We start from the raw sequence: 13,811 nt of genomic DNA, 5'->3' as shown, positions 1-13,811 counted from the left end.
TTAAGCATATGTAGTGAATGCAGCGATCAAAACAATGTATATGACATGAGTAAACAAGTGAATCATATAGCAAAGACTTTTCATGAATAGTACTTCAAGACAAGCATCAATAAGTCTTGCATAAGAGTTAACTCATAAAGCAATAATTCATAGTAAAAGCATTGAAGCAACACAAAGGAAGATTAAGTTTCAGCGGTTGCTTTCAACTTGTAACATGTATATCTCATGGATATTGTCAACATAGAGTAATATAATAAGTGCAATATGCAAGTATGTAGGAATCAATGCACAGTTCACACAAGTGTTTGCTTCTTGAGGTGGAGAGAAATAGGTGAACTGACTCAACATTAAAAGTAAAAGAATGGTCCTCCATAGAGGAAAAGCATCGATTGCTATATTTGTGCTAGAGCTTTGATTTTGAAAACATGAAACAATTTTGTCAACGGTAGTAATAAAGCATATGAGTTATGTAAATTATATCTTACAAGTTGCAAGCCTCATGCATAGTATACTAATAGTGCCCGCACCTTGTCCTAATTAGCTTGGACTACCGGATCATCGCAATACACATGTTTTAACCAAGTGTCACAATGGGGTACCTCCATGCCGCCTGTACAAAGGTCTAAGGAGAAAGCTCGCATTTTGGATTTCTCGCTTTTGATTATTCTCAACTTAGACATCCATACCGGGACAACATGGACAACAGATAATGGACTCCTCTTTAATGCATAAGCATGTAACAACAATTAATTTTCTCATATGAGATTGAGGATATATGTCCAAAACTGAAACTTCCACCATGAATCATGGCTTTAGTTAGCGGCCCAATGTTCTTCTCTAACAATATGTATGCTCCAACCATTAAGGTGGTAGATCTCTCTTACTTCAGACAAGACAGACATGCATAGCAACTCACATGATATTCAACAAAGAATAGTTGATGGCGTCCCCAGAAACATGGTTATCGCACAACAAGCAACTTAATAAGAGATAAAGTGCATAAGTACATATTCAATACCACAATAGTTTTTAAGCTATTTGTCCCATGAGCTATATATTGCAAAGGTGAATGATGGAATTTTAAAGGTAGCACTCAAGCAATTTACTTTGGAATGGCGGAGAAATACCATGTAGTAGGTAGGTATGGTGGACACAAATGGCATAGTGGTTGGCTCAAGGATTTTGGATGCATGAGAAGTATTCCCTCTCGATACAAGGTTTAGGCTAGCAAGGCTATTTGAAACAAACACAAGGATGAAGCGGTGCAGAAAAACTCACATAAAAGACATATTGAAAACATTATAAGACTCTACACCGTCTTCCTTGTTGTTCAAACTCAATACTAGAAATTATCTAGACTTTAGAGAAACCAAATATGCAAACCAAATTTTAGCATGCTCTATGTATTTCTTCATTAATGGGTGCAAAGTATATGATGCAAGAGCTTAAACATGAGCACAACAATTGCCAAGTATCACATTATCCAAGACATTTTAGCAATTTACTACATGTATCATTTTCCAATTCCAACCATATAACAATTTAACGAAGAAGAAACTTCGCCATGAATATTATGAGTAAAGCCTAAGGACATACTTGTCCATATGCTACAGCAGAGCGTGTCTCTCTCCCATAAAGTGAATGCTAGGATCCATTTTATTCAAACAAAACAAAAACAAAAACAAACCGACGCTCCAAGAAAAGCACATAAGATGTGATGGAATAAAAATATAGTTTCAGGGGAGGAACCTGATAATGTTGTCGATGAAGAAGGGGATGCCTTGGGCATCCCCAAGCTTAGACGCTTGAGTCTTCTTAGAATATGCAGGGGTGAACCACTGGGGCATCCCCAAGCTTAGAGCTTTCACTCTCCTTGATCATATTGCATCATACTCCTCTCTTGATCCTTGAAAACTTCCTCCACACCAAACTTAGAACAACTCATTAGAGGGTTAGTGGACAATAAAAATTAACATGTTCAGAGGTGACACAATCATTCTTAACACTTCTGGACATTGCATAAAGCTACTGGACATTAATGGATCAAAGAAATTCATCCAACATAGCAAAAGAGGCAATGCGAAATAAAAGGCAGAATCTGTCAAAACAGAACAGTTCGTATTGATGAATTTTATCGAGGCACCAGACTTGCTCAAATGAAAATGCTCAAATATAATGAAAGTTGCGTACATATCTGAGGATTACTCACGTAAATTGGCATAATTTTCTGAGTTACCTACAGAGAAAACAGCCCAGATTCGTGACAGAAAAGAAATCTGTTTCTGCGCAGTAATCCAAATCTAGTATGAACTTTACTATCAACGACTTTACTTGGCACAATAAAACACTAAACTAAGATAAGGAGAGGTTGCTACAGTAGTAAACAACTTCCAAGACTCAAAATAAAAACCAAGTACTGTAGTAAAAACCATGGGTTGTCTCCCATAAGCGCTTTTCTTTAACGCCTTTCAGTTAGGCGCAGAAAGTGTATATCAAGTATTATCGAGAGACGAAGCATCTTCAGCGGGGTTTGGAGTTTTCTCAACCATGCATAGTATATTGGATACATAAGTTTCAGCGGCTCCCTTTTCATTAGTCTTGGGCTTGCTACTCTCATCAAACAAATTTTCAGGAACAAGCCAAGCATAGTTATTTTCTAGTGCATCATTCATCGCTAGGAGCTTACATGGTATTGGTGCTTTGATCTCCCCACCATCATTAATATTATTAGTGTTCTTTATTCTATCCATATCCATCTTTTCAAGGAGACTAACAAAATTGGTATAAGAACCAAGCATATTATATTTAGCAAAGACCTTTCTAGCCTCTCTTGCTATACCACCAAATTCTCTAAGAAGGGTTTGTAAAACAAAATCTTTCTTTTCCCCTTCTTCCATATCACCAAGTGTAAGAAACATGTGTTGGATTATAGGATTGAGATTAACAAATTTAGTTTCCAACATGCGAACTAAAGCAGCAGCAGCAATTTGATAAGTAGGAGCAAGGTCTACCAAGTGTCTATCCTCAAAATCGTCAATGATACTAACATGGTTGAAAAATTCTTCTATATTATTTCTCCCAATTATAGACCCGCGTCCTACCGGCATGTTTTTTACGGTAAAATTAAAAGGAAACATAATGCAATAAGTAAAGTAAATACAAGTAACTAATTTTTTTTGTGTTTTTGATATAGCAAACAAGATAGCAAATAAAGTAAAACTAGCAACTATTTTTTTGTATTTTAATATAGTGCAGCAAACAAAGTAGTAAATAAAACTAAGTAAGACAAAAACAAAGTAAAGAGATTGGGATGTGGAGACTCCCCTTGCAGCGTGTCTTGATCTCCCCGGCAACGGCGCCAGAAAAATTGCTTGATGGCGTGTACAGCACACGTCCGTTGGGAACCCCAAGAGGAAGGTGTGATGCGTACAGCGGCAAGTTTTCCCTCAGTATGAAACCAAGGTTTATCGAACCAGTAGGAGTCAAGAAGCACGTTGAAGGTTGATGGCGGCGAGATGTAGTGCGGCGCAACACCAGGGATTCCGGCGCCAATGTGGAACCTGCACAACACAAACCAAGTACATTGCCCCAACGAAACAGCGAGGTTGTCAATCTCACCGGCTTACTGTAACAAAGGATTAGATGTATAGTGTGGATGATGATTGTTTGCAGAAAACAGTAGAACAGTATTGCAGTAGATTGTATTTCAATATAGAGAATTGGACCGGGGTCCACAGTTCACTAGAGGTGTCTCTCCCATAAGATAAACAACATGTTGGGTGAACAAATTACAGTTGGGCAATTGACAAATAGAGAGGGCATGACCATGCACATACATATTAGGGATTTCTATTTTCGTGCCCCTGCTTCGTTAGTTGTACTCAGTTTTCCCCAGCTCGTTAGTTTTTCCTCAGTTTTCCCCTCCCTCTAGTTTGAAACCCCTCGAAGACGCGGGTTGCCGTCAGGTCAGAGGCCTTACCGTTACCGTGAGGTCAGTTCCTCGCTGACCGTCTCGTGCTGACGGGTGGATCTATCTACCGCTGACGCGTGGGCCGTTTTATTTCCTGATTGTATACGCGGTGCTGCCAATGACAAATGGGGCCGCTCTATGGGGCTGCCGCAGCCAATGACCAGTGGGTCATCTATTTATTTATAGAAAATTATATATTGCCGCTCTGTGGGGCCTCCGCAGCCAATGACCGCTGTGGTCGTCTATTTTATTTAGAGAATATAATATAGAGCCGCTCTGTAGGGGTCGCCTCAGCCCATTTTCGCAGCTTAATCTAAAGTGACTCTTATGCTAAACATTGTGTATCCCGACGTTGACCTAGCAGTGGCGGCGAGCATAGCCGTTCTGACCATGCCGATATCGGCATCGGCATCGGCATCGTTTGGAGGATGTGGTGCTCGAATAATAGTGGAAATGCGATATTATTTTTTACATGCATAATATATAGAAAATAGCTAGATCTCTAAATCGATGCATATGAAGCTACATATATATTCTTGGTCATAATCCCCTTAATTATCTAAAGGGGATGGATGCATGGCTTCACGTCGTCGTCGCTTTCATCGTCGCAGTATCTTCGCTGCCTGAGTAGTAGTACCTCCTGCACATTGTTCCGTCGAACACCTTCACTGTGAGCACATCATCGCCTTCACATTTGAAGTGTACGAACCAGCCGAAATCCACACCGTGCGCGATGGCGAATTTCTCCCAGCCCTTGTCGAGGTACATCCGGCCTTGTCCGTCAAATAGGACCTCCACGGTCCAGAGACGAGGACCGCAGTCAGCTGCTCGCAGATACACCTTAGCTGGCTCCTTGCCGTCAAGATAGTCCGCAAATTTTTTTGGGAGTTCCTGCAAAGAGATCGAGCGCCGATCGTTTGAAATTAGGGAACCCTTGAAATTAAAGGTTTTTTAGAACATGCCCATAATTAATCACATGCATCATATATGTGGGAACGCGTACGTACCTTCTTGACCAAAGGGTCTTCATAGACGACGATGAAGAACTCCTCTATGATCAATGGCGTGTTGACGGTGGTGGTGGCAATGATGATGATCCACTTCCCCTTCCCCTTCCCCTTCCCCTTCCGGTCCGCGTCCGAGACGTGGAAGCCATGGCAATGGATAAAGTGTATGTGAACGAAAAGAAGAGAGAGGCAGAACCTATTGACACAAGGGATGGCCGTGTGGGTGTTTATAAGGGAGAGATGACCGTTGTAGGGTTTACACAATAAAATAAGGAGGAGATGACCGTTGTGGGGGTTTATACACAATAAATTAAGGAGGAGTCGAGCCGTTGTGGGGGTATAGTTTATCATTTTACCGTGAAAAGTAATGCCTAAAAGGAAAGTAATGGCTACAAGAAATCGGTGATGGTTTATCGTTTTTTGCGTGAAAAGTAATGGGTACAAGAAATGGGTGATGGTGTATCATTTTTTGCGTGAAAAGTAATGGCTACACGAAATGGGTGATGGTGTATCATTTTTGTGCGTGAAAAATAATGGCTACAACAAATCGGTGATGGTTTATCATTTTTGTGCGTGAAAAGTAATGGCTACAACAAAATCGGTGATGGTTTATCATTTTTGCGTGAAAAGTAATGGGTACACGAAATGGGTGATGGTGTATCATTTTTGTGCGTGAAAAGTAATGGCTACAAGAAATCGGTGATGGTTTATCGTTTTTTGCGTGAAAAGTAATGGGTACAAGAAATGGGTGATGGTGTATCATTTTTTGCGTGAAAAGTAATGGCTACACGAAATGGGTGATGGTGTATCATTTTTGTGCGTGAAAAGTAATGGCTACAACAAATCGGTGATGGTTTATCATTTTTGTGCGTGAAAAGTAATGGCTACAACAAAATCGGTGATGGTTTATCATTTTTTGCGTGAAAAGTAATGGGTACACGAAATGGGTGATGGTGTATCATTTTTGTGCGTGAAAAGTAATGGCTACAACAAATCGGTGATGGTTTATCATTTTTTGCGTGAAAAGTAATGCCTAAAAAGAGTTTATAATTTAGCTCATGAAAAATAATGCAGAAAACCAAACTTTGCGTGAAGCTAACCGACGACAGAGAGAGAGAGAGGGTGGTGGCCCCGACCAGAGAGAGAGATAGGGGTTATCCTGCCCGTTAGATCATACGATCAACGGTCGTCGGGCACGATCCGCGTGACATGGGCTAGACCAATCAGGGCAATGTTGGGCGTCTGTGAGAGTTTGTGAAGGGAGAGGGCAAAACTGAGTAGTATCAAGAAACCAAGGGCAAGTGAGTAGTAAACAGACTAAGGGATTCAAATATGAGATTTAAAAAATGGAAAATGCGTGTTTTGTACAATGAAACCCATCTTGGCCTACCTCAAACTATTTGCAATACAAATCTACATGAGTGTGAAAATTATGGTCTCATTCAGACAAAGTATGTTTTGGGGAAAGCTGTTTTGGGTAGGGCTTATTATGGAAAACCATGCACCTTCATAGCTACTAGGTGATTTGAGAAGTGGCAATTTGTGGTGAAACTTGATTTATCTACGATTTATCTATGATTTGAGAAGTGGAAATTTGTGGTAAAGACTCCATGAGTAAGTGCCACTCCTTTTCGGAATTTTTGCACATTAAATAACTCATTTAACTAGTTAATCCCATTTGTTGACTCTCTGTTGACCAGCCACTTGAGGGTAAAACTGAGTATATTGCACTAGCCAGTATTAGCACTCAAGGTGAAAACTGAGCATACAAAAAATGCTAGTATATGACTCGAGGGTATACATGAGTATATCTAAATTTCCAGGGTTAGACTCGAGGACGCGTGTTGCGGTGCAGAAGTGGAAGACGTGCCATTGTTGACGCGTGTCGCGGTGCAGACGTGGAAGACGTGCCATTGTTGACGCGGGTCGCATTTAGGACGCGTAAGCCCCTCTCTCCCTCCCTCTCGCACACGCACGTCTCTCATTATCGCTCACGCACGAAACCACCCCTTCACGTCCCATCAACTTCTCCAAAAACCCCAACCGCCGTACGAGCCCTCCCCGCCGGCGATGGAGAAGAAGAATGCGCCGGCGGCCATCGCCCCGAGCCCGTCGCCTCCGAGCCCGTCGCCTCCGAGCCCGTCGCCTCCGAGCCCGTCGCCTCCGAGCCCGTCGCCGCCGAGCCCGTCGCCTCCGAGGGCGGCGCATTCGAGGGCGGCGCATCCAAGCGCGGCGCCTCCGTGAACTGGGCCGGTCTCACGGCTGACGGACCACTTCACAAGATCGGCGAATGCTTATTGGCGAAAGAGGAGTACGTGGACAGCTACTCGCTATGAGGCAAGTCTGTAGAAATTGGCGCTCAGGTTTACCTGATCCCGACGTGCACCTGCACGAATGGATCATGCTACACCACGCCCTTCCACGCGCCGCTGAGTTCACCTTCCTCCATCTCGGCACATCCCGCTACGTCACCATAGATCTATCTGCAGTTCGTGCAAGGTTCAAATTCCTCGGCTTTTCCCGTGGCGTCACCATAGATCTTATTTTCAATCTTAGTGCTGAATGTTATCTTTTCAATATATTTTAGATTCTACTTCATCGGCTTTTCCCGTGGCGTCATCGTGCTTGCCCAGAAGAACCCGCCGCACAAGATACGGCTGCTGAACCCACTCACAAAGAAATCGAACACGATGTTTGAGGCGCAGATGCCATCTGTTTTTCTGAAATCGATCGCTGTTATCAAATCCCCGACTATGGTCTTCGTTGCCACACATTACCCGCCGGAAATTGGTTGGGTCGATGAGAGCACTCCAACTAAGGATATAAATGAAGATGGGGATTGGGGAGAAGGAAGATTTTCGATCAAGAACCATGTTTTCCGTTGCATTACCCCGTTCAATGGTGAACTGTATGCGTAGCTTCGGACAATTTTGAGATCGGAAGAATAGTGTGCACCAATATACAGTTGCAGCAGCGCGCGAGCACTGTCAAGATGGAGACACTAATTTCATTTCCAGAACTTGGACGTCAGAAGTTCTACCTTGTGAAGTCGGATGGTGATCTGCTGCTTGTGTTGTTGGTCAGCGCGGCTTTGGCGGGCAAACCATTGGTGTACCGTGTGGACACTCGAGCCGCTCTCTCCATCCGGTCACTAACATTGGCAGTAATGCCTTCTTCGTGAATTTTATCCGGTGTATCTCCGTCGACACCAGAGTGTACCCGACACTTCAACCTTGGCAGCATCTACTACACGGATTTGGGTTATATCAGAGCGTACTCTCATGATACAAATGCAGGATGAGTGGCCACTACGTGTGGATAGAATAGGACTCTACGGTTTGAGAAATGAACACAGGCCATACCGTTTGGAGGATGTATTGGCCTCACACTGCAGACGGAAGGAGTTCAATGAATATTTCCTTGGGGAATTGCACGAATGGAGCGACGGAGAAATATATGAGGAGGAATGAAGAACAAATTCATTCATCCTAATCTTCTTGTTGTCCATACATTGCGTGCGTGATCTTGTATATTTTTGCAGCTTAGTTTGTCGTGAACATTAACAATGTTATTGGCTGCTTTTGGCTGCTGTATGCAGTTTACCTATGTATTATACTTAGTTTTCTGATTATGCTGCTGTGAATTTATCATATAATAGCTTCTAGATTTGCTACTAGATTTGCTGCCATATTGGGCAAAAAACGAGGGCCAAAAGGCATAAATAACCCCAGAGATTTGCTACTAGATTTGCTGCCATATTGAAGAAAGACAGAAATAGAAGCTTCTCTAGATTTGATACTAATTTGGTGAAAAAGACAGAGAGAGAAAGAGGGGAAAAGGTGCTTTTAAAAATGCCAATTTGGGCCGAGAGAGACAAAACCCAGCTCCTGCTCACGTGCAACCAAACGCTTCTCGTCCTGTCCCACGCGGTCCCTTTCTACCAGCCCCACGCGACGCGGCCCCACACGACGCGGCCCCACAGACGACGCGGCGCAACACGTCAGCACAGAACGTCCAAATAAACGGATTCCTTCCGTCTGAGCTCCTTCTGCGGGTCTTCAGACAAAGGCTAGGGTAAAACTGAGGAAAAACTAAGGGGCTGGGGAAAACTGAGCACAACTAAGGAACCGAGGGCACGAAAATAGAAATCCCTACATATTATGATGAGTATAGTGAGATTTAATTGGGCATTACGACAATGTACATAGATCGCTATCCAGCATGCATCTATGCCTAAAAAGTCCACCTTCAGGTTATCATCCGAACCCCCTCCAGTATTAAGTTGCTAACAACAGACAATTGCATTAAGTATTGCGCGTAATGTAATCAGTAACTACATCCTCGAACATAGCACAAATGTTTTATCCCTAGTGGCAACAGCACATCCATAATCTTAGAGATTTCTGTCACTTCCCCAGATTCACGGAGACAAGAACCCACTATCGAGCATAAATACTCCCTCTTGGAGTTACAAGCATCTACTTGGCCAGAGCATCTACTAGTAACGGAGAGCATGCAAGATCATAAACAACACATAGATATAAATTGATAATCAACATAACATAGTATTCTCTATTCATCGGATCCCAACAAACACAACATATAGAATTACAGATAGATGATCTTGATCATGTTCGGCAGCTCACAAGACCCGACAATTAAGCACAATGGGGAGAAGACAACCATCTAGCTACTGCTATGGACCCATAGTCCAGGGGTAGACTACTCACACATCACTCCGGAGGCGACCATGGCGGCGTAGAGTCCTCCGGGAGATGATTCCCCTCTCCGGCAGGGTGCCGGAGGCGATCTCCTGAATCCCCCGAGATGGGATTGGCGGCGGCGGCGTCTCTGGAAGGTTTTCCGTATCGTGGCTCTCGGTACTGGGGGTTTCGCGACGGAGGCTTTAAGTAGGCGGAAGGGCAGGTCAGGGGGCCACACGAGGGGCCCACACTATAGGTCGGCGCGGCCAAGGGCCAGGCCGCGCAGCCCTAGGGTGTGGCCGCCTCGTGGCCCCACTTCGTCTCCTCTTCGGTCTTCTGGAAGCTTCGTGGCAAAATAGGACCCTGGGCGTTGATTTCGTCCAATTCCGAGAATATTTCGTTACTAGGATTTCTGAAACCAAAAACAGCAGAAAACAGCAACTGGCACTTCGGCATCTTGTTAATAGGTTAGTTCCAAAAAATGCACGAATATGGCATAAAGTGTGCATAACACATGTAGATATCATCAATAATGTGGCATGGAACACAAGAAATTATCAATACGTCGGAGACGTATCAGCTGCCGAAGATGACGCCTTCCTCAGGAGCAGGCGTCGTAAGCAGGTACACGATGATCTTATCACATCGGCTGAATCAAGTCCTAGAGGAGGAGATAATGATGCCGACGAAGCTGCTTCGCCTCCTCCTGCTAAGAAGAGTTCAACAAGTTTCTTCGTGGGCGAAGATGATCTGGACCTGTGAGCATCTATACTCCTTTTTTTTAATTTATTTCTTGTCATCCTGCATGCTAACTGTGCGCTGTACTTAAGTAGCTCTGATGATGACGATGTTCCTCTCGCGAAGAGGGCCAAGCTAGTCTCTGAGAGAGCAGCATCGGCTAAGGAGTCAAATCCTTCTCCTGCCAAGTCAACACCTCCCTCGCGAACGGGTGTGGAGAAGGTCCCAGTATCGAGAGTTATTCCTCCTGATGATGCTCCCACCCCGTCGGCTGGCCGTGATCATGTAAGTACTTAATCTATCTGGCTCTGCCGAGTTTCTGTTGTCTGACTCCTCTTGATTTTTCTGGCTGCAGCCGATTTACGCTACAGTCGATGCTGTGGCGGATTTTGCTGAGAAATTCACTCGCCTTGAGGCCGAAAACTCCCAACTTCGGAAGGCCATCAAATCTTCGGCTGATCAGGTGGTTGAGGCCAACAGGCTTGCTACCGATGCCAAGAATGAGAACGCCTTGTTGAAGGAAGAAGTGAAGAGGCTGAAGCGTCAGATGAAGGATGAACAAGATGCCAGGCGTGCAGCAGCGGCTGCAGTCGATGAGAAGGAAGGTGTCCTCCATGAATCCGTCAAGAATTTATTGGGTAAAAATCCTCATGGTATTCCGCTTCTTTCTTGATGTTTCTTCATTGATTACTGATATGTCTTTCTTTCAGAGGCCGCCAATTTAACTGTCAGCCGACGCCATCAGCTTCGGGAGGACTCCACAGCCGATGCCTTGTCACTTGCCGCTGAGTCTAATGTCCAGGTCCTTGGACTACTGCAAAAGACTAAGGGAGCATTGTCGAGGCTATACTCGATGATCTTCCCGAAGATGAAGCTGGACAAGACTCTCGACGAGATGGCGGATGCTTTCCTTGTTGACCCTTCCGAGCCCGTGGAGGTACTGAAACGCCGTAGCCGCTTGGTTGGGGCGGTTCTTACTTTTCAATTGCTTATGGGCCATGGGATGGGGTCAGAATTGGAGGAGTTTTCTAAGGTACTGCCTGTTGATGATGAAAACCATCTAGTTGACCTTGAGCCTTTCAAAAGATCAGCAATAACTTGCGCCAACCGACTTCTGAAGCTGGTGGATGAAGCACAAGCCAAGCCTGTTCCTGAGTCTGCCCCTGGTTCATCGTCAGCGAACCCTTGAACTGTTATTTGATTTGTTGTAAATAAGATCATCCGTAACTCGAAGTAGCTCAATTAAATTTTGGCTCTGTTGCCAATTCAAACATCCTTTTGTCTGTATAATGTATGCTAAGCGTTCCCGATGGGAGTTTTTATGTTAACGCTTGGTCTGAACTGGGGACTGTACTGCAGATTCCTTCATCTTCTTCCCATGCCGAGCTCTTTCCGAACCCTTCGAGTAATGACGAGTCAGGCCTTGTTACGTGATCATGTGTCTTGTCTAAATAAAGACATCACTTCTCTTCGTGCGATGGCAGCTTTGGTGAAGAAAAAAGGAGAGATAGCGACTGCTGTCGAACAATACGCTCTCGATGGTCTTCATGTTGCTACCGAAAGCTTCGGCTGTAAGTATTAGCCTATCTTCTGATTTCTGGCATAGCTTGAATGTTCTTTTATCTGACATTCATTCCTTTTCCAGTCGTAGCTTCGGATGCAGCTGAAGAGAACAAGAAGATTCATGAAGAGGTTGAGGCGATGACTGATGTTGCGCATCCGACGCATGGTTTATGGCTGCATCGTCCGAAGGCTGTCATCATGGCGAAGTTTAAGTACCGGGTGATGAAGGCGCATTACTATTTTGATAAGTACTATGCTCATCTCACGATGGTTTGGAACACCTTGTTTCCTCTGGACCAAGCACCCGACACCTTGTCTGGCCTGTTCACCCGATTCAAGTCTCCTGAGAGGATTCGACAGTTGGTGCGGAAAGAACTTCTGGCCGGTGCTGAGCTTGCCTTTGCTTCGATATTGGCGTGCCATCCATCTTTAGACTTGAGAGCCGTAGCAAATACTGAGAAGGATTTAGGCCAGTATTATGATGTTGCTAGAGGTCCTGCTTACACAGTTGTTTCTCGGATGGAGTCATGCCTTGAAAAGGAACTGAAGGCCCACTGGGACCGGGGAACCCGATTATGAATGTAATAACCTTGTATTTGCATAAGATTGTTTACTGCGTGCGCTGCATGTTATGTTAGTTTGATTGATATTTTATTGTCGAGTGCGGCTGAGTGATCAGTTCAACCTGCTTTCTCGACGACTTCGTTGAATTTTACGCAATGTTATTGCGAAGTCGATATGTAATTTATTCGAGAACTTGGCTTCGTCATGCGGTGTACCGGTTTGAGCCTTATTTTGTAACCATCGACTGCAACACTCTCGTATTTTTCGAGGCTTGGATTGGTTGTTTTTGTGTGTCATTAATCTTAGCTCTCGCTGAGAGTATTTAATTAATGACACTGTGTGAGCACATTTCTTTTGGGCCAACGCTCCCGATGGGAGTTAGAGCCGATGATAGGGGCTCCAAACGTTATGTTCGGGTGCCAAAGCCTGGAGCAGGAAAAAGGTAGAAAATCTGATTAGATCTTTATTCATAATGTAAAAACAATCGTGTCCTATGTGTAGAACCGGCGCAACTGCGCGATGTTCCATGGATTCTCGACGTCTTTTCCCGAAGCTGGATTTTTGAGCTGATAAGCTCCTCCTGGTATCACTTCGGTGATGATGTATGGTCCTTCCCATGGAGATTCTAGCTTCAAGGGTCTTTTTTGCTTCAGCCGAAGTACCATATCCCCAACATTGAAACTTCGACTGCGTATTCGTCGGCTGTGGTAGTTTTTCAGCGCTTGCTGGTACACCGTTGTTCTTGCCAAGGCGATATCTCGTGCTTCGTCAAGGAGATCGACAGCATCTTATAGCGCGATGTTGGAGGAGGACTCTGTGTATGCTGTCACTCGAGGAGCTTCAAATCGGACGTCGGCCGGTAGAACTGCTTCGGCTCCGTGCACCAAGAAGAATGGAGTATATTGAGTCGACCTGTTGGGTGTGGTACGCAAACTCCAGAGTACAGATGGTAACTCTTCGACCCAGGCTCCGGCTGCGCCTTTAAGGCGTTTCTTGAGGCCATCTCCTATTAGACCATTGATCCTTTCCACCTGGCCGTTGGTCTGGCGGTGAGAGACTGATGCGAATTTCAATTTGATTCCTCCATCATCACAAAATTTCCTGAACTCTTCGGAATCAAAGTTGGAGCCGTTGTCTGTGACGATGCTGTGGGGCATACCAAATCGACAAGTTATTCCCTTGAAGAATTGAACCGCTGTTTCGGCTTTCTGGTTTCGCACAGGTACTGCCTCGATCCACTTAGTGAATTTGTCGACTGCAACCAAT

Source organism: Lolium perenne, chromosome 4 (genome assembly GCF_019359855.2).
Source record: "Lolium perenne isolate Kyuss_39 chromosome 4, Kyuss_2.0, whole genome shotgun sequence".
NCBI lineage: Eukaryota > Viridiplantae > Streptophyta > Magnoliopsida > Poales > Poaceae > Lolium > Lolium perenne.
This window is presented reverse-complemented; position numbering follows the sequence as displayed.